Source organism: Notamacropus eugenii, chromosome 3 (genome assembly GCF_028372415.1).
Source record: "Notamacropus eugenii isolate mMacEug1 chromosome 3, mMacEug1.pri_v2, whole genome shotgun sequence".
NCBI classification, from domain to species: Eukaryota; Metazoa; Chordata; class Mammalia; order Diprotodontia; family Macropodidae; genus Notamacropus; species Notamacropus eugenii.
In genome coordinates this window covers 226,593,686-226,615,272 of record NC_092874.1, presented here as the reverse complement: position 1 = coordinate 226,615,272, position 21,587 = coordinate 226,593,686, and the positions used below count along the sequence as shown (strand labels likewise).

The following is a 21,587-nucleotide window of genomic DNA, read 5'->3' as shown; positions in this document are numbered from 1 at the left end:
CCTGCCCTCAGATGCTGTTGGTAGTTGATCTGGGGTTCCAGCCCAGAAATAGTTGCATTGTATTGAGGGTAGAGGAGGCCACAGAGGGTGGAGCGTTCCAGCTCCTCTCTCGATCCTTCTAGTTTTCCCCCTTACCTCTTCTGTCTCCTTTGCTGGGACCCCTTTGTTATCTGGCCTTCTAAATATTGGCATTTTCTAGGTTGCTGCTCTAAGCCCTTTTGTTTTCCAAAGAAGGGTTTAGAGCTAGAAGATACAGATACGGAAATCAGAGTCTAGAGAGGTTGTGACTTGCCTGGAGTTGTTTGGGTGGTAAAGTGTTTGAACCCTTCTCTCTCTCCTTTGGCCACTACAATCACACCCATAACTTCAACTAACCTCTAAGCAAATGGCTCCCAAAGAAGTATCATATGATAGCAGATTTGGAGCTAGAATGTCCTCTAGCTTTAAAGGTTATTCCCCTCATTTTACTGATTATAAAAACTGCTATATATACAATAGAAAGAATGCTGGAGTCAGAGTATCTGAGTTCACATTTCACTTTGACACAACTACATGTATGATCAAATCACTTAACCTCTCTGGGTCGCAGTTTCCTTATCTGTAAAATGAGCATGTTGGATTGAAGGTGGCCTCTGACAATCACTCTAGTCTTTGATCAGTGGTTTATATGGCCCTTAAGGTTGAAAATGTATACATATGTATATAATATTATAAATATATTATATTAATATTATTATAAATATATACACATGCATCCGTATACATACACATATATACACACAAATATATATGTGTGTATACATGTATAAATGATATTTTTTTTATTTGAGCCTCAAAAACTCTGTGGAGTCAATACAACAGGTGTTATTCTATTTTGTAAATGAGGAAAATAAGTCTCAAAGAGTTTAACTGACATGCCTGAAATAACAAACTTTTAGGTGTCAAAACCATGTCTTCCTGATTTCCAGGTCCAGCACTCTAATCTACCCATGGAAACTGAAGCCCATATAAGTTAAAAGTGTTTTATCCAAAAACAGTTGTGATTCAAACTGATGGGGTACAAACCGAAGCCAAGACCTTTTTCCCTTGGATCAGGAGAGCTTTTGTCATCACTTTTGTCTGAAGGGCCCTGGAAAGGCCCCAAGGGTGGGGGATGGGCTGAGGCTCCTTGGATTCCCCTTCCATTTCTCCCAGGCCAGATACTCCCTATCTTCTATTTAGCATTCTTTTGATATTCCTCTCTTTAGTCCTATTACCAGCCACTTCCATCAGGATCCTCCCTGCATTTGATCTATCAAGACCATCCCTGGGACCCCAGACTACCTTGCCAACACCTGGATTCTTCCCTCAGTCTTTTTCTGTATTTAAATTCCATCTTGCCTCCATGAAGGCGCTCAGATTCAATCCAGCTCAGACTCTGTCTAGTTGAGATTCTATCTGGCCCGCTTGTTACACATGCTTAGGTTCCTTAAGAGTCAATCCAGTATGGTGAATCTTTAATAAACTTTGTTTTTCTTTTGCTTTGAGAAAGCTTGTGTTGAATTCATTCGAGTAGGACCCAGCATGTTGGTATTTCGGGGTCCCCAGCACCCCTCAACCTCACCAAAACTATTTGTGCTTCTGCCTGAACCTATCTTCTAAATTTCTGACCTACATTTTGAATTGTTAAGGATCCAGATGTCTTGTCAGAACCTTAAACTCAACATACCAACTAAACTTTCTTCCTCCTAAAACGTGTTCTCTTTCTGATTTCCTTATTTCGTAATGGTGCCACCAACCTCCCTGTCACCAAGGCTTGAAAACTTCAGTGTCTTTGACGGTTCCCTCTCCCTCACTTCCCATATTCAACTAAATCCTGTTGATTATAGCTCAAAATGCCTGCTTTATCTGTCCCCTCTTTTCCATCAACCCCAGTTCCTTACCTCTAGTACTTGCCCCTTCAAATTCATCCTATTTACCACTGGCAAATCCATCTTTCTAAAAGCACAGCTCTGGATGTCACTCTTTAGCTAAGATCTTTAAGTGGCACCCAGTTTGCCGTCCCAAAAAATGCACCACATTTCTTATTAGGACATTTAAAACATCTATGTGCCAGGCACATAGAAGGTGCTTAATAAAATGTTTACTGAATCAAATTGTTCCTCTTCACCCTTAAGGATACTGAGGCTTTAAAAATTTTGACTTTTCTAAGGTCACGTGCCAGACCAGAAAACCAGATTTTCTGATGCCTACTCTCATATTTTACCCCCTTCGGTAAGCTGTTTGTGTGGCATTCAGGATGTCCCTGACTTTCCATCTCTTCCTTGGGCAGCATTTAGTCTTTACTCTAGGGCTGCGGACTTTTAATAAAATACTTTCCAAGTAAGGAAACATAAGCACTTACTAGGGACCAGGCACCACGCTAAAGGCTTCACAAATCTTATCTCAGCGTATCCTCACAATCCTGGGAGCTAGGTGCCATTTATCATCCCCATTTTATAGTTGAGGAAACTGAGGCATAAGTTAAGTGGCTTGCCCTGGGTTGATTTGAAATCAGGCGCTATGATCGGTAATTCAGAAGGGTGGGAAATGCACACATTTTAAGACTCCTCCTATCCCAAGTCTACCTGGGGATACTTTGCTCATGATAACGGTAACTCTTTAAAACAGAGATAAATGTGCCTAGGCTCTTTACGGTCTTGTGGTAACTCAGACTGCGATCCTCTCCAACCTCCAAAAGTGCATTCCTTGTAACCACTAAGCTTCCCTCGGGATCTCTGAAATTTACAAACCCGCGGGCGCAGGCCCCTTTTTATAGAGTTCTCCCCAAGCAACCTAGCACGTGCTAGGCGTCCGCGCTCCACCCTACCCGAGGCCCCGCCCCTCCGGTGGCTCCCCGAATCGGCCCCCGCAGATCCCGCCCTTTCCCCCCCCCCCCGCCTCCTTCGCCCTCCCAACCCTGGGGACATCTCGCGAGAGGTGAGCGCGCCAGGCCGGACGAGAGTAAAGTGTCTGCTCCGCTGAGGTGGGAGAAGAGCCCAGAGCGAGAACGCGGGCACTGAGCGCGGTAGGTGGCGGAGCTACCGGCAGGTGAGTTCCGGTAGTGCCCGCTGGACCGGAGCCTTGATAACAGTGTACTCCTGACCCCGAGCAAGTCCTGCTACCCTCGGCTGGGATCTTCTAGTCAAGTCTGTAGTGGACGGGGGGGCGCTGAGGCGGTGGCCGGGCCTGTCTAAAGAGTGGGGGTGGGGCCACGGGCAAGGACGAACCAATGGGCGCTAGGGTAGCAGGGATTGGCGGCGGTGTAGACCAATGGAAAGCGGTCTCTAGGCTGAGGCGGGATGCCCCCTTCCCTTAGGCCTCCCCTCGTCGTCCCTCTGTGGGGGGCGGAGCCAGGGGCCTGAAGTGAGGGGAGAAGTGGGGTGGTAAGTGGTCCCTTGGGACGCCGGCCGGGGTCCGGGTGGAGGGAGCGATCCTTGGGAGAAGGGGATGTCTAGTTAGTGGAGGGGTCATGGATTGCGGGTGGAGCCGTAAGTCAGAAAAGGGGAGGTGGCCCGGGATTGCGAAGAGTTGGAGATGTGGTATTGGGGACCGTTGGGGGAGGGTTGCGGGGGAGCCTCTGTGGGGTTAGGAGGAAGCGATAGGTTGACAGGAGGGATGGAGAGAGGGTGGCTTGGGGGACGGGGAGATTGTCCGGAGCATCCAATCCAGGAGGAAGTGTAGGACTGAGAGACGAAGTTTGGGAAGGGTGGGAGAGGAGACCAGGGTGTGGTTTGGGTGATCTACGGGATATGGGACTTAGGTTGAGGAGTCAGGAGAAATGAAAAGCTAGAGGACGTGGGGAGGCGTTTGGTAGATGTCAAAGGTGCGGAGGCTGGAATATTGAACTAGGGCTTCTGGTTCTGATGGCAATTAGGACTGAGTGGGGCGAGGGGTGTGTGTAGGTCTGTGTGTTAGGAGTGGGCTTAACTGGGGAGAAGTTAAGCAGTGAATCAGAAGTGAATGCTGAGATGGGAATACATTTCATTTGTTCCTCCTCATCCCACTCAGATCTAGAGGTGGAAGTTGTACTGTCCTAGGTGGGGCTTCTTTGGAAGGAATATATTGCTTTGAATTGTTAATGTTATCTTTGTGCCTCAAACCTTTCCCTTATCCTAGAATGTCCCCTCACCCACCTACCTACCCATCCACTTCTAATCAAGCTCCTCTCTTCCCATTTAAAAGTTCATTTTCTACTTCTAGGAGAGTTTTAGTTTCTCTGGTGGTATATATCAGACAAGTGAAAATTTGTGAGTGTGCAGTGTTTTCTCAGCAATGACTTGACTGACTTAAAGAAAAAAGTACAGTAGTTACAATTCTTGAGTAGGCGGCAGATTTTTAGGTATTCTTCCAATTAACACAAGAAAAGCCCCGAATGGATTTGTTTTATGAAATCTAAACTTTGTTCACTTATCCTCAAAGAAATGGTAAATGGGAAGATGTTTAGAGTTTAGGGATAGAAACTGGATCTTAATTTTATTGATATAGGATATTCCCAGTAGAGAAAATTCCCAGTACTCATGCCGGTGGTGACCTCTTCAAAAGAACTGCCTAGAGAGCTGAAAGGTTCAGTGATTTGCCCTGGGTCACACCAGCCAGTATTTGTCCAAGGTGAGACTTGAGTCTTCTGACTCCTTGGCCAGTTCCCTATCAAACTATAATAGTGTTGTCAAACTCCAAAATAAAAGAAGTCCATTAAACTGTACGTAAGGATCCCTACAGGCTGCATATTGACTTGGAAAACCACACATGTTTATATATTTCTCTTTTTATTAATACTTCATATAAAAGTCAGAAAGGGACTACATTTTAATCTGGTTCTAATGGCACTTGGGGTGTTCTGGGCCCCATGCTGCTGAGTGTTTTGACACTTCTGTACTAAATACCCTCATCATCATGCCTTTCTGAATCCTGTAAATGAATTATCATGGGCTTGGAGAAAAAGGTGGTGACTGCAAGCAGATAACAGATTTCACCAGAAATGAGAAAACTGAAAATTTAAATTTAAAATTTTTTATCTATTATAGCAAGGCTAAAAATGTCATAAAATCTTAATAATTTGGGTCAAGATTAGTGGAAATCAAACATTTTGTTCTTAAATATGGAAGTTTTAAAGTAAATGGAGTTTATTGCAAACTAAATTTGGGTAAAAAAAATATGTTTGGCAGTGACTTTAATTTTACCAGTTTGTTCTTAAAAGCGCTTTGAACACAGAAGTTTTAAATTTTTTCAGTATCTGCCTATCTTTTAACAGTTCAATGGAGTAATGCATCCAATTAGTTTCAATCTCTTTTTTCCAATTCCTTTTTCACTCTGCCGGTAAGGTACAGCTTTAGTGAAAACAATAACAATTGTACTTTTCTCATAGAAATATTTTAGCATTCCAAATTTGATTCCAGTAGCCTCTGCAACTCTTGTTGAAACTTTTTTCCTCCTTTGCAGGAAACTGCCATTATAGTAAAATAAGATCACATTTAATGGCTTAGTTTTCTAATTATTTAGTTGGGATCGAGTAGATGCTGAATATTACCACTACTTTACCAGTTTGCCCAGCAACAATACCAAAAATATTCAGTGAACAAGAAAAATGTTTCTTATTTTATTCCCTCATCTCAAATTATGATAAGCTTTGACTTGGGCTTAGTAGGGATGAGACAATTCACTTTTCAGCTTCTGGTGTTAATACCTGTCAAAACTACTAGAGTGTAATATTACTCATTTTTTCAACTTCTAGATCAAAGTTTATACCCTGAAATGATTTCTGTGTTGTGATTTTTAAGAACCTTTGTTCATCATGACTTTTAAACTTTAATAGATACTGCTACTCTATCTTTTTCTCTCCCTCACCATACACACACCGAAAATTGTGGGGTTAAAAAAACCTAGGTATTAAGCTACAACTTTGCCTCAAGTAAAGTCCTTGGCTCTGTCTGTGCACAGCTGCTCTGAAATTCTCACAAGTTATTGTTCAATGCATGTCAAGACTAAATATTTCCTTGGCTGCAGTGGGAGGGAGCCAGAGGTACAGTAGCCTCCTATCCAACTCTGATAAGGAGGGGCCTTCTTGCAAAGAAGTTTGAGGTGGAGCGGAAAGAACAAAACTCACAGCCTCTTACATTTTTACAAAAGATTCAGTACTCTTCATAAAACTGAAGGGAAATGGGCATGCAAGACAGCTCTTGAATTTCTTAAAAAATAATAAAGCTGAAGTGAAAAGTTGATTTTATTGAAAAAAATGGAATTTTTCGGTTTTGGTATCTCAGGTAACAGTACTTTGAAGTCTGAGACACGATGTTTTTTAAACATTTCAAGAAAAATAATTTCTCAGTTTTCTTTAACCAGCACCCATTTTTAGGTTGTACCTTCTTTTATCAGGTTAATCAATTTTCTATTTTGTGACAGTGTAAATTTCAGTGACTGAAAATTATGAACATATTTCATATTTAAAACATAACCTGCAGCTTTTGATTGTAGTTTTAAACAGTTTATATTTCTATTTACAGTCTTCTAAAATTTCTTGTCACTTGATCAGTTCTATTCTGAAAATCCTTTTAAGATTAAATAAAAGAATTCATCAGTGAATCTTATTCCCCAAAAATGGCTGGGGAAAAAATAACCATTAATCCTAGACCTCTCTAGGAGAGACTTTAGAGATTATCTAGCCTAATCCCCTCATTTTACAGATTAGTAAACTGAGGTCTAGGAAGGCAAAACATCACAAAAGAAAGCTTTTTTGCTTAGGAAAGGGGGAAGGGATAAGTGCCTACTATGTGCCAGGAACTTTACAAACACTTCATTTGATCCTCACAAAAACCTTTCAAAGTAACTGCTGTTATTGTCCCCATTTTACAGTTGAAGTAACTGAGGTTAAGTAACTTACCCAGTCATGAAGCTAGCGTTTGAGTTCAGATTTGAACAAAGGTCTTCCTGAGTCGGGATTCAGCACTCTGCATACTTTCCCACCTAGCTGTTCCTATTTTTCTAAGTTTATCATGCAATATGTTTATGAAGCTAGAAGTTATTAGTTCTGCAATGAAAGTAAGGTCTACTCTTCAACCTGGTAATTATGGACCAGAATCTCTTTATGACAGTGATTGCATGAGAGTTAATTTTAGATTGTCAAATTTACATTTGAGTATTTTAGTTGATAAGAGCAATTTTAAGGTACCTTTTAAGTTTTATTTTTCTTAATGTTGCAGATTGTGAATGAAGGTATTTTAAGTACAATTTGATGTAGTATAGATAAAGGGCAGAAGAAAGAGGTATTTTCTCTTGATAAATTCTCATAAATCTGACATTGTTTAGGTGAGATTCTTCGGGGAAAGCAAGAAGATGGATTAATGACCTCTCAAGGTCCTTTTCCAGGCCTGGGATTCATAGAGACTTTCTCAAATTAAGGTCCCTACAGAAGAAGAACCAGGAAGAGAAATAGACTGTAAGGAAAATAAAATTGAAATAGTTCCGTTGACCCAATGGGAATGAGAGAGCAAAAAATAAGCAACAAAAATGATGAGGAATAACTCCTCCTTTGAACTAAATGTCAATGCTAAAAAATTTGAAGATGTGAAATGACCTTGATGCAAAAAATAAAATTATGTTTACAGTGAAATACACAGTACAGCACTATATATGTGTGCATACATATATATTTCATTGTAAAACATCATTTTATTTTTTACATCAGGGTCATTGCGCATGTTCAGATTTTTAGTGTGACATTCTCTGTCCCAGCATTTTCCCCATGGACACTTTTGTGTTGAGAGAGTAGTTTATTCTGTTAAATCATCTTATGTAACTTCTTTCCCTTCTCTTCTGTTTGCCCTTTTGTTTAGAATTTTTTCTTTGTTTCTGAATTCGTGCCTCTTTCTTTTAGTCCTGCCTAAAATAATGATTTTTCTTACTTTGTTTTGGAAATTTTTAGGGTGGCTCTACTTAACTCAAAGATGGCTACTAATTAGTTTTTATAAGTTTTTTATATATGCTGTGTAACACTTTCTGAGGAAGGAACATGGTATCACAACTCTTTTAAAAAAGGTATAGAAGATAATTTTAGTGTCTTTTACTTTCTGTAATAGTTAACACTGTAAGTTTTGCAAAGCATTCTGCGTGTCGTCTCCTTTGGTCCTCAGTATAACTACATAAGGGGCTATTATTATCCTCATTCCAATATTGAAGCCAACCTAGGTGAAGTGACTCACTCAAGGTCATACAGCTAAGTGCCTGAGGCAGGATTTGAAGTCAGGTCTTCCACACTAGTGCTCTAGCCACCTTTAATAAGGACAACCAGCATTTATATAGCACTTCAAGATATATAAAGTGCTTTATGCATGCTGCCTAATTATGCATGCTTACAACCACGATGAGAAGCAGGTGCTATTATTATTCTCTTTTCTGTTAGTGCTGACTGTTTACAACAGGCATCTAGGAAAGATCCCCATACCAAAACTGAGTCTAATAAGATAAATAAGAACACTTTAGAGAATAAGTCTATCACTGCACTGTCACGGATTCATTTTGTTAGCTTTTTGTCTATTGTGTAGCAGTTGCTGCATCTAAATATTTTTGTTCATTTGAAGTTGTTATTATAGGCAGCTAGGTAGCAGTGTGGACAGAGTGCTAGGCCTGGAGTTAGGAAGACCTGACTTCAAAACCAGCCTCAGACACATTGCTAACTGTTTGACCCTGAATGAGTCACTTAACCTCAGCCTCAGTAGTCTCAACTGGGGAAAACTAGGATTGCTGTAAGGATCAAATGAGATAATGTTTGTGAAGCTCTTTAGCATGTTGCCTTGTCCATAGTAGATGCTACATATATACGCTTATTTCCTTCCCTTCCCTATAAATGCTTTTAAAGTTTATCTTTTCTATCAAATTCTGCTTTTTTCCTTACTGATGTCAGCTGACTGAATTCCAACAGTGGAGGTTCTTGATGAGAAGTAACTTTTGATGAGCTTATGACTTGAGCCTATCTGGAAGCAGAAATATCCTGCCAATTCCTACCCTAGTCTTCTCAACCAAATCTTACCTTCTTTCATTTTGGGAATGAAATTACCTCTGGATATCTGCATGTAGGGCATTTTCCACTTCCATCTGGATATGATAGCAAGAGTGGTCTTATATATTAATATTGTATATGTTAGATTTAGAGCATAGCACAATTCTGTCTTGAAATTGGAATGTTCTGTGTGGTAAAATCTATGATTTGTTAAGCGCAGTATTGATGTTCCACATTATTCATATGAATCTTGAATATTTTACTAATATTCATTCAGACTTGAATGACACTAGGATCTTGTGCTGATAAGCCAGATTTTTTCACCCTTTTTTTTCTGCTTCCTCTTAGATTTCATCTGAATTTATTTTCCATAATACTTTTCTGGTACTAACATAACCTCCTACTGACCTACCTTCAAACCACACTCATTTAAGTCCTGCACAAGCAAGAGTCCACTCGTTTTGCAAATCTATGTTTGGAGCTGGTAAGATTTCATCAGAGAGAACTGGAACATTGCCAGATCGACCACTGTAATGTGTTTATCCATGGTACTGTGTGGTCCTTGTCTGGATAGAGATGTAAAATGGAACTTTTCTTCTTCAGAACTTGTCAGAACCTTCATGGTTGCCACTCTGGGGTGATGATGCAGATGTCCTCTACAGGGCATCTGATTATTCCTGAAGTTTGAGACGGATTTTTAACTAGGGTTTTTGTTTTTAGTTTACAAACTGTTTAAATTAAAAGCATTTAAGCTTTTTGGTAGACTGTGTTCATGAAATTACACACCAAGACTCTGGATTCAGTTGCCACTGTTCTATTGTTTTAGAGAATATAATTCATCTAAAAGTTAGCAAGAGGAAAAAGAACAGAATTTGAATGAAGTATTACGAGTTTCCAGGAATTTTTCTGCTTTTAAATTGTATAAGGAGACCAAACTAGGTATTCAACATTTTAGTGTTCTGTAATCTTTTTATAGTTTAGCTTCCTGCTGCTATTTCAATAAATTCCTGCTCTTTTTTGCTCTTGCCTGATTCCAAACTATTTGAGAACAACTTATACTGATTCTTGTATATTCTAAAAGCCTTACCTAGAGAGAGTTTTTCATCTCTCCTTGAGTAGATGCCTAAGTGAAAAGTACAAAACTATTCCAGATAGATCTATACTTAAATCATTTGTTCTCTGGTTTGGTCTGATTTTTTTTTCTGTCTTCCTGGTTTTCAGTTGTTTACTGCAAAAATGATTTAGTCTACTTAAACCAGCTCCTGTCTTTGGTGCCTGTCTCTACATGTCTGAGTTATACATCCAAAATTCATTTCAACCTTTTCTCTAACTGTTCTGTTTAGGGTACCAGAGTACTCTTTATTCTTAAAAGCTCTCAAATTGGATAGGTTAATTGATACTTCAGGTATATCTTAATTGAAGAAAATTGTGTATGAAAAGAAAATTTGAATATAGAATACAGGTAGATCTGTGGTTGGCCAGTTCCATTGTGAAAAGATTCTTCACTTTGTACAAGGATTCACCACATTTATATCAAACTCCTCAAGTGAAAAATGTTATCTTATACAGTAAGGAAATGTCAGCAGAGTGCAATAGATAGAATGCCAGCCCTGAAGTTCAGAAGGCTCACCTTCCTGAATTCAAATGTGGCCTTCGATACTTACTAGCTGTATGACCCTGATCAAGTCACTTAACCCTGTTTGCCTCAGTTTCCTCATCTGTAAAATAAGCTGGAGGAGAAAATGGCAAACTATTCTATATCTCTGCCAGGAACTCTGCCTAGAGTGGTACAGGACTGAAACGACTGAACAACAACACAAAAGGGCAAACTTACTAGAGTTTTCAGTCAGACAGGACTGAAAATGAATGAAAAACAACAAAAGGAAATCAATTCATTCAGGTTAACAGAGTAAGCATTTGAAATCATATAAGACATTGCCAGTATTTATAAAATTAAAACATAGTTTTAAAAAATTGAATTCTTAAGCTATGCAAAAAAATAACGATCTATTTAATTTAGGAAGTATCTTCTCCCTCAGCATCATCATTCTAGCATTGATTCAGCAAATAGTTATTGAGAGCTTAATATGACCGTACTAAGTATTGATGGAGACTTACTTTGAAAAAACTTACATTCTAGAAGCATCAGCTGTCACAATGTGAATGCATAGAGGGTCAGCTAATAAAGATGTCTAGGTGATAGAATGTTTCATAAACCAACTTTTGTATTTAAAATAATTCAATTTGGAAAAAAACAGATTTTCATATAACTTTATGGTGAAACATATATATTGCATAAAGTGAGGTGTATCAATAAATCTTGTTTATGAGTGAGGAACTCTCGATGTCATATTTCTTTGGTTTGGCCCTTGTCTCTGCTTCCATTCCTGATTCTCTTATTGCTTTCTATTTCCTTATGTTCTAAGCTTCCACTCTGTTAACTTTACCTACTACCTGTTGTACATTTTGAATTGGATATCCTCTCATGTAGGTAACCTTAGTTTGTCCAGAATGGAACTCATTTTTATTTCCCTCCTCTATCCCAACCCATCTACTTCTTAATTTTCCTATTTCTGCGAAGGATACCACCTTTCAGTGACCCGAGTTTGCAGTGTTGGAGTTATCTCTCACTTCTTAATCTCTCTCACCCTACATAAACTGTCATTTGCCAAGTCTTGCTGACTTTACATCCTCCACGTTTCTTGAGTCCACCTTTTCCCCCTCACATGACCTTCACCACCCCTTTCTGGATTATTGCAGTAGTCTCCTAATTGGTCTCCCCGCCAGTTAGATGGTATAATGAATTGGAGCCCTGGGCCTGGAGTCAAGAAGATCTGAGTTCAGTTTTATCCTCAAGACACTTAGGGTTTCCTCAACTATAAAACAAGGATAAATAGTACCTATCTCCCAGGGTTGTGAGAATCAAAGGTAATAATGTTTGTGAAGTGCATAGCACATGATAGGTGCTTCATAAGTGTTTGTGTCCTTTCTTCTTGACACCTCAAATCATTTCCCTTTCCAGTTCATCTTCTATGCAGCCTCCAGAATGATATTCATAAAGCACAGGTCTCAACATGTCATTCCTTTGCTTAAGAAGCTCCAATGGCCCCCTAGTGTCTAGGATCAAATATATATTCCTCAATTTTGCATTTAAAGCCAGCCACAACATGGTTCCAGCCTACCTTTTAAGAAAAATCACACATTACTTCCCTTCTTGTACTCCATAGCCCTGGCAAACACAGAATGTCCTCTTCTGTCCCCATGCCTTTGCAGACTGTCCCTCATGTCTAGAATTTATTTTCACCTCATCTCAAACACCTTAGAATCCTGGCTTCCTTCAAAATGCAACTCATACACCATATCCTGCATGAAATCTTTCCTGGAATACCTCTTCTCTTCTACCCCAAATATTAGTTCCTCTCCCTTATCATTCCCCACTAAAATTACTTTGTGTTTATTTGTGTGTGTGTGTGTGTGCATGCATGTGTGCACATCTCTGTGGTATCCTTGTCTTTACTTTGTATAGATTTCGTATATACTGATATGTGTTTATGTATGTGTATGTATATATAGTAAATATATATGCATGTATACGTATAAATTGCTTACATATCTTGTATACTAAAGCATTATCAAAGAATTTTGATACAATTTCCCCCCACCCACCCCATTATCCTAGGTGCATGGATTTTGTTTGTATAGAACTTTTTCCATGGCATGTTATGTATTATCAATTCAGAGTTTTTTATTTTTGCCTTTTATCCCTTGTTTAGTTAAAATCCACCTACTCATGGTGGTGAGAGGCCTCTTTCTCTTATTTTTTCTAATAGTATGATCTTTGATATTTTGTTCATGTATTCATTTAAAATGGCATGTGGAGCATGGTATAGGTACTAGTTTAAACCTAATTTCTACCAGACTGCTTTTCAGTTTTCTTAGCTGTTTTTATCAAATAGGGAGTTTTCCTAAGTAATTTGTGTTTTCTGACTTATGAAACACCAGGTTATTGAATTCCGTTACTTCTGATTCTCAAATTGTCTCGCCTGTACCATTCAGCAGTTTCAATTTTTTAGCCAGTTTCAGTTAGTTTTAATGATGGCTGCTTTATAATTAAGATTGAGGTCTGGAAGTGCTATTCCTCTTTGTCCTCATCTCTTTTCATAATTTTCCTTGATATTTTAGATCTTTTATTTTTCCAAGTGAATTTTGTTATTGTTTTATTGAGTTCTGTAAAGTACTGCGTTGGTAATTTGAGAAGTGTAATATTAAAAGTGTAAATTAATTTTGGTAGTATTGAGACAGCCCAGCCATGGGCACTAACTATTCCCCTGGCTATTTAAGGTCTTTATTTCTGTAAAGAGCACTCTGTAATAGGATCTAGTCAATTTGCTAAATTGATCCCTAGTTATGTATTTTGAGTTATTTGGAATGGGATTTCCTTTTCTATTATTGCCTCTTGGATTTATAGAAATTTTTTTGAAGGTTTATTTTCTAGCCTGTAACTTTGCTGAAGCTATTACTTGTCTCAATTACTATCTTTGCTGATTCCCTAGGATTTTCTAAGTTAGTCATCTTGCCTGTCTTTATACTTTTAATTGTTTTCTTTCTTGTCTTATTGCTTAATTACTAGCATTTTTAGAACTACATCAGAAAATAATGAATGTTTTATTCCCATATTTGTTAGGAAGGCTTTTAGTGTCTCCCCATTGCATGTGATGCTTGCTTTTAGTTTTTGCTACTTCTTATGATATCAGTAAAAGGTCCCTCTGTGCCTATGCTTTGTAGTGTTTTTAGCATAAGTAAACGTTGTATCTTGTCAGGAACTTTTTCCACGTCTTTTGAGATAATCATATAGTTTTAGATATTTTTGTTTTTAATGTGATTAATTATATTGATTGTTTTACTCTTATCAAACCATCCTCACATCCTGGGTATCTTTATGCGAACATGTGTGTTTGTTGTTTTTCCCAATGAAGTATAAACTCATTGAGGGTAGGAATGTTTGATTTTTGTCTTTGTCTCCCTAGAGCCTAGTATAATGCATAGCACATAGTAGGTACTTTGTAAATGCTTGTTGATCTGGTTGTCTGGAAAAGAAAGCAGATCTATCAAGAAAGTAAGGAAGATAGTAAGAGAATGCCTACCTGCCCTTAATGCATTCAGGTCAGTAGGCCTAGACAGACTACATCCTTGTATACTGAAAGAACTGGCATATGTGATTGCTAAGTCGCTCTCAGGTATCTTGAAAGATTGTAACAGATTGTAGAGGCAATAGGCCTGGAGAAGGACAGAAGTCCTGATTTTCAAAAAAGGGAAGCGAATGTAGGCTGCCAGTGAGCTTGACCTTTATTCCTAGCAAAATTCTATAATATATTATTAAAGGAATAGCCAAGAACATCTAGAAAAGCTATTGGTGACCACAAAACACCGGCCAGCAAGAACAGGTCATGCCAGATTAACTCCGTTTCATTTTTTGACAGGGTTTGTAGCTCATGAAAATAGTTTGACTATAGTTTACCTCAATTTGAGTGATCAGTTTGACAGTCCTATTCTTATGGCAGCACAATGGCCTGGAGTCAGGAAGACTCATCATCTAGAGTTCAAATCTGACCTCAGACATTTAGTGGCTGTGTGATCTTGGGCAAGTCATCTAACCCTGTTGGCCTCAGTTTCCACATCTGAAAAATGAGCTGGAGAAGGAAATGGCAAAACACTCCAGTATCTTTGTCAGGAAAACCCTAAATGTCATCTTGAAGAGTTGGAAATGACTGAAAAACGACTTAAACAATGACATCAGCAACTTACTCTATTGGATAAGTTGTATAGGAGTGGACTTAAGAAATAGCAGTCAGGAGTATTCAGAATTGATTGAATGACACACCTCAAAACTAGTAATTGCTCGTTGTCAGATCGAATAGTGGTCTTTCTTGAGTGCTTTGGGAATAGGTGTGCTTAGCCATGCCTTGTTTAACATTTTTATCAGTGATTTGGATGAAGGCATAAATGTCATACTAAAGACTTTGTAAAGGACAAAAAGAGATAGCTAACAAATTGGATGGCAGTTATTAATGGCCCTGGAAATCCCCCCCAAAAAAACTTTCCTGCATGGCCAAGTCAATTTCTTCCAGTAATCCTTCCAGCTGGCTTTTCATTGTGGCCCCATGCCCAATCTCCAATTCTCTGTTATTTCTAACCTAGTGCAGTCCTTCACTATCTATTCCCTCCAGATCAATGCCCTCTTGATTCCATCCAGACCCACTCCTTGACCACTGTATATAAATGTCCTCCTCTCCCCAATTAGATTGCTCAGATTCTTAAAATATCACCAATAATGTGGATTCTTAAAATATTGCTCATCCCAACCAGCGTTTTAATAAAATTCTCTGACTGAAAGAAGGCTTGATTAAAATTCTTTCAAGATAGGACCCACGTTGTTTGCCCTTGAATTTCAGGGTTCCCAGCATCCCTAGACCTCAACAGTTATGATTTAAAAAGTTATTGACGGGGTAGAGAGAACATTGGGCTGCTCTGATAAAATGAAATTTAATAGGGAAAGATGCAATGTTTAACAGGTGGATTCAAAATTTCAACTTTGTAAGCACAAGATAGAGGAAACATGACTAAGTACCAGTTTATCTGAAAAAGATCTTGGGGTTTTAGTAAACAGCAAGCTCAGTATAAATTCAGCCCAGTAATAAGACAACAAAAAAGCTGATACTATCTTAGACTCATTCAGAGAGACATAGCATGCAGTACTGGAGAAATAATAGAACCAATTTAGGTCTGAACAGGACAGAGTGGATTTGGAATATTGTGTTCAATCCTGATAAACACATTTTAGAAAGAACATTAATGAATTTAGAACATCTAGAGGATGGTGACCAGGGTGGCAAAGGGCTTTCAGACGTTGCCATATACACATGACTTGAAGGAACTTTGGCCTGGAGAAGAAAAGACGTGGAAGATGTCATCCCTATCTCCAGATTTGATGGGCTGTCATAGGGAAGAGAAATTATATTTGTGTAATGGGTAGGAGGTACAGGTACAGAGAGGCACATTTACATTTGAAATAAGGCACAACTTCCTAACAATTAGCTAAACTGAGGTAGAATGAGCTGCCCGAAGAAAACATTTTCTTCTTCAATAGAAGCTTGTATGGGCACTGGGTTTTATTTGTGGAGCAGATTTTGGGTCAGGTCTGGGTTGGACTAGATAGCTTCTGAGATCCTGTGACAGCACCATTCTAGGCCACTCTCAAACTGGTTTTGTTCAGGCTAAATTTAGGGACAAGAGTGGAGAAGTACAGCCTGTATTTGAATCACCATAGCAATCCATTCATATTAGTGAGATACTACAAACTAGAATCTTGGAATTCAGAATTTTTAGAGTAGAAATGTGAATCCCAGAGTGTTATGCTTGACTCTTTCCTCCAGCAAAATGCCTCAGTCCTCATTTTCTGGAATTCACATAGCCTGTGTTGTGGCACACATGCTTATTTGAGTAGAGCTAGTATAATTCCAAGATGTTGAGGCTCCTGTGTGCAATGAGAACCAGCGTTGTAGTAGGATAGTGCAGAGAGGAGTGGTGTGAAGAGCCTTTGTTTTTCTCGCTATTCTGAGCGAGGCACAAAACACTGCAAATACATCATTGCCTCAGTCACTTAATAGCTATGTGACCCTGAAAAGTCACTGGACTTCTCTCAGCCTGCTCAGTTTCCTCATCTGTAAAATGGGATTAATAATAATAGTACCTTCATTACAGGGTTGTTGTGAAGATCAAATGAGATAATATATGAAATGAAAGCATTTTGCGAATCTTAAAGCACTCTATAGCCAGATACTTTATCGTTGTTATTGGTATCATAGTCAGCAAAAAGCTCAGCAGCTTTAAAACTTGGCTAGTAAATTTTTTCAGTTGTTTTTGGACACCTAAAAAGCCTGTTGAATCTGTTTCCACCATTGTCCATTTCTCCTGTGACATTGAATGCCACACAATAAAATTTAATCTAGCAGCTATGTTCATTGCTGTCAGAGCACGTGGGACTCAAAAAGTGAGTTCTGGAAGATAAAGGAGGAATTTTTTTTGAATACTTGGCCCACCTTGGGTTTCGATATAATCTACAGTTTCAGTTACGTCTATTTTTTTGCATTGAGCTGTAAGTTTGTAATTTTAAAAATATTTGATTGTCCTGTACAATATCTCATAGTTAAAGATGGGGAACAACCTCCACCTGAACAGGAACCCTTATAGAGAATGGATGATTTTTCAGTGAGAGAAAAATCCCTGTCTCCCAACACAGCCCATTAGATAGCTTTTGGATAGCTCTGATTATTAAGAGATTTTTCCATGCATTTAGCTGAAAGCTGACTCACTTCTTCACATTCTGCTAGTTCAGCAGAAGTTTGAGTCCAAGGAGAACAAATTAAATAAAAACTCTTTCAGATCAGTAATATTGCATAGCCCTTTAAATACCTGAAGATAATTTTGATGTATTTCACTCCTATCATTCCTGGTCGCCATCCGTGATCGAATTTTTCAGTTCCTTGACAAAATGTGGTATCCAGAATTAAACATAAGCCGTCTGATGTTATGACCAACACCTGTATTTGCCTTGTTTAGAACAGTAGGACTTAATTAATGCAGTCTAAGATTGTAGTATCCTTTTTTTGTCTTTATTGTCCCACTAAAAATCCTAGATTTTTTTATGTGAATTTTTATTTAGCCATTCTTCCCTTACCTTCTACTAATACAATTGCTTTTTTGAACCCAACTGTAGAATTTTACATTTGTCCCTATTAAATTTAATCTTACTAAGTTCTCTGAGAACATAATTCATCAGTTCCCTTAAAGGGACTGAACTTTATTAACAGCAGTGTTTTAAATATTATGTTTATACCCTTACCAAAGACAGAAAGAAAGACAGACACTACAGATTATTCATTGCACTTTTTGTAGTATCAAGGTAAAATGGATATAGATAGATTCGGTAGTGATTGAACAAACTGTAATAACAATGTCATGGAATATTATTGTATGGTGAAAAATAATGAATGTGATGAATTTGGAGAAACAAAGATTCCTTTTAATTGATGCAGTGAAATAAATGAATCATTAGAGAAATACATACAAAATTACTGCAGCAATATAAATGAACAAAAGAAGAAAGCAAGCTCTGGGTGGCTGAAAAGTCAGTGCTGACCCTGGAGAGCAGACAGTCAAGCACGCTTCTTCAGAGCGAGCTAACGCTTCTGTAGCCAGGCACTGAGCTAAACACTTTATCATTATTATCTCATTTGATCTTCACAGTAACCTGGGGAGGTAGGTGCTCTTATTACCCCCATCTTACTGAGGAGGAAGTTGAGGCAGACGGGTTAAGTGACTTGCCCAGTGTCACTGCATTCTCCTGGCATTGAAGCAGGGGTTCTCTGAGGGCAGAATGTTGCATGTGTTATCAGACATTTCTGGATCAGTAGCCTTTGGTTTTTTTATTTTTAACTCCTCCTAGGAGGGTCAAGTCCCTAAGTTGTAGGGGAAGATATACCAGTGACTGTGATGTTAAAGGAAAAGATATCACTGAAACTTATTTAAAAATAAAAAAGTAAATAGAAGTAAAATAGCTTTGCAAGTACTCATTAGTTTTTTCACCTCTAAATATGTTTTCTCCAATCCATGCACCCAAACCCAGTATTTCTGCCCCACATCCAAACTCACTAGTAGGAAAATTAATGTAGTAATGTATTTGGCTTTTTTTTTTTTGTCGTCTTGTCTTTTTTCCAAGTCTTATGGGTCCATTTTCAGGGCTGCTTCGGAGGCAAATGTGGTTCATTTTTTCATTGTATTTGTGTCATTATGCACTGCATCCTTCACTTCTCTGTCATTTGGTAGGTAGCATGCTTCATCATGAGTCTTTTAGAATCACAGTTGGTCATTACACTAAAAATTCCTAATTCTTTAAAAGTTGTTGTTTGCCTTTACCATATTGTTGTCCTGTGCAAATTGTTTTCATATTGTTCACTTCACTCTGCATCAATTCATACAAGTCTTCCCAGGTTTCTTTGAAAATATTGCCTGCTATCTCTCATAACGTTTTGTTTTATTCCACGTAAAAATTTCTGTGTTCCCTGCCTCCTTTCCCAACAGAAACACATTCTGGTATAACACTGCCAATGCAACAAACAGTTGACCAATATGAAAAGCAAAAAAGATTACCCTGCCCCTCTTTTCCCTCACAGAATGATTAGAGATCCTAAAGTATGGTCTGTTCTCAATTATTCATGGAAAAGGAGCCAGTGGAGAAGAAAACAAGAGCTGGATAAGAGATCCTGGATAATTTTTAAATGATGACAGACTATGGATAACCCAAAAATCTAATTGCGGCCATTAGTCTCAACCTTCTTCTCTGCCAGCCTTTTACTAGGACTGTTAACACTTCACCCTGGTCTGCCCTCTGGAAGTACTTGAAGACAGTGTAATTGGCAGATGACAGGCCTGGGAGCAGCAGCAGCTGCAACAAGGGACCTAAATAATCCCACAAACTAGAGATGCTGCCCACCACCAGACTCCATAGAGCTGGCTGTAAATGAAGCTTTTTTTTTTTAAAGCAAATGATATAATATATGTAAAGTGCTTTGTAAACCTTAAAACTCAATGTATGTATGTTAACTGCTGCTATTATTATTGTTCTTATCACTCACCTGACTTCTTTAAAGCATCCTTAGTGAAAGAACCTTTGTTTTTCAAGGATATTTTAGAAGTTTCTGGTCATTTGAAGGTTAGCCATTGCCTCCAGTCCCTTCCAAGTAAAGAATGAACTTCAGTTTTTATGGAGCTTGTGCCCTTCTGCTTCTGTTGCCAACTATATCTTGCATTTTTCTCTCTGAATTGCCCCTGGTTTTTATTACTGGGAATCTAAAGAAATAGGCACCTGGATGTGGGTTTGTGGGTCACTTTTTTTCCTTACTTGAAGTTAAATTTTTATTCGGGTTATCTTTTGGTTACTATAGAAATGATTAAAACAAGGTGGCTCCATAGGACTTCGTCATGGAAACTATATCTTTACAACATTAAAAGTATACATCACCCTTCTCTATTACTTGTTCACTGACACCTTTCCACTTTAGGATTCTACTAGTTGTCATCCCAATTTATTAAAATCCTTTTTGAGCTTATCATGATTTTCCCCCCAATGCTTCTTTCCAAATATTCAGTTAACTTTTTTCTTTTCTCTTTAGGATCACAGGGATCCTGAAGGGTGTGTTAGACCCTGAAATCAGATCTGTGACTTTGAACGGGAGAAAAAATTACCTTTATTTTCACTAGCCTCTAACTGAAATTTAGCATTTCTTTCAATTACTTAAAAACATTATTCCAAGAAAACATCCGTAGGTTTTACCAGACTGCAAAGGGGTCCATGATATAAAATAAAGGTTAAGAACTCCTGCTCTTTCATTTTGTGCATTTTGATTTTACTTGGTTTTGAAAGAACTTTCTCTGAGGACCATGCCCTCTAGGATATCCTTTTTGTACATCTTCGTTTTCTACCTCTAAAGATCCAGGCTGAAAGCCTCTTTTCCCTTGGCTCAGTGCCTCTTAATGTGTGTCTCCCTTTCCTGTCATTTATTATTTAGCTCTGTAAAATGTTTTGAGTTCGGTCTGTGTGAAGGATAAATCGGGAGGCAGACGACAGACTGTGAATGCAGTGCCTGGACACATGATCTGCCTGACAAGCAATGCAGTTACAAATGGGTTGTGAGTTAAATTCCAGTGAGTGGCAACACCATTATTCATCAAGATTTCACCCTCTGTTTCAGTCTGTTTATACCACAGAAATGTGTTGTGTTGGGATATTTTTTGAAAGGAGTGGGAAGGCGCCGGTTTGACTTGTAATTAATTTTATTTTAAATGTTAGACATGAAGAAGCAACAAGCATTTCTTTAGCTACAACATCAGAGGACACAGAGTAGAGAAAAAAGGAGAAATTGAGAGCATTAAATTGGGTATTAGCTGTAGCTTTCTGAAAGTACAGAATCTCCTATTTGTTTTAATTACAATTAAATACAGGAATTAGGAAGGGAAAAGGGGGGAAAGAATGAGAGAATGATTTAAGAGTAATTGTGATTACTCATAAAAGGTCTTCTCGTTGTGATCTCTTTTCATGACTTAGTGAATAAGAGGCCAGCAAGTGGAAAGGAACCAGAAAATTACTCAGATGGATTCAGTGGCTGCTTAATTTGAATATTTGAAAGTCATACAAGTGTATACATATCTACATTTTTATGATTTCTCATAGGTTTTTGTTTGTTTTTAGTTTTTTTGTCTTTGCTTTGGAAACACATTTTTCTGTTTTCTCTTAAAAACTATATTGAAAGCTGTGAATTATGACATAATTTAGAGAGGCTACTTAAAAAGTTTGATCCTTTCTGACCAGGGGTTCTTAACCTTTTTTCTGTCCTTTGGCTTTCTGGTAAGGTTTATGAATCCCATCTCAGAATGATGGTGCTTTTAAATCATTGAAGGAAATGCTAAATTTCCATTAACAGTTAATGAAAATAAAGATTTTTTTTTTCTATTCAAG

The 21,587-nt window shown here is 38.2% G+C and overlaps 1 protein-coding gene across 10 annotated transcripts in view; it reads left to right on the top strand.

Moving 5' to 3' along the window:
- Window positions 1-2,898: 2,898 nt before the first annotated feature.
- LOC140534157 (cyclic AMP-dependent transcription factor ATF-7) overlaps window positions 2,899-21,587 on the top strand; it is an 81,322-nt gene continuing 62,633 nt past the window's right edge. For 4 of the 10 annotated variants that reach the window (XM_072654869.1, XM_072654866.1, XM_072654864.1 and 1 more), the window contains exon 1: window positions 2,952-3,069. The gene's annotated coding sequence lies outside the window, so the exon portion shown is untranslated. Of the gene's footprint in view, window positions 3,070-3,344; window positions 3,405-21,587 lie in introns of those variants that run through there. The other 6 variants (XM_072654867.1, XM_072654861.1, XM_072654860.1 and 3 more) reach the window with 5 other exon arrangements.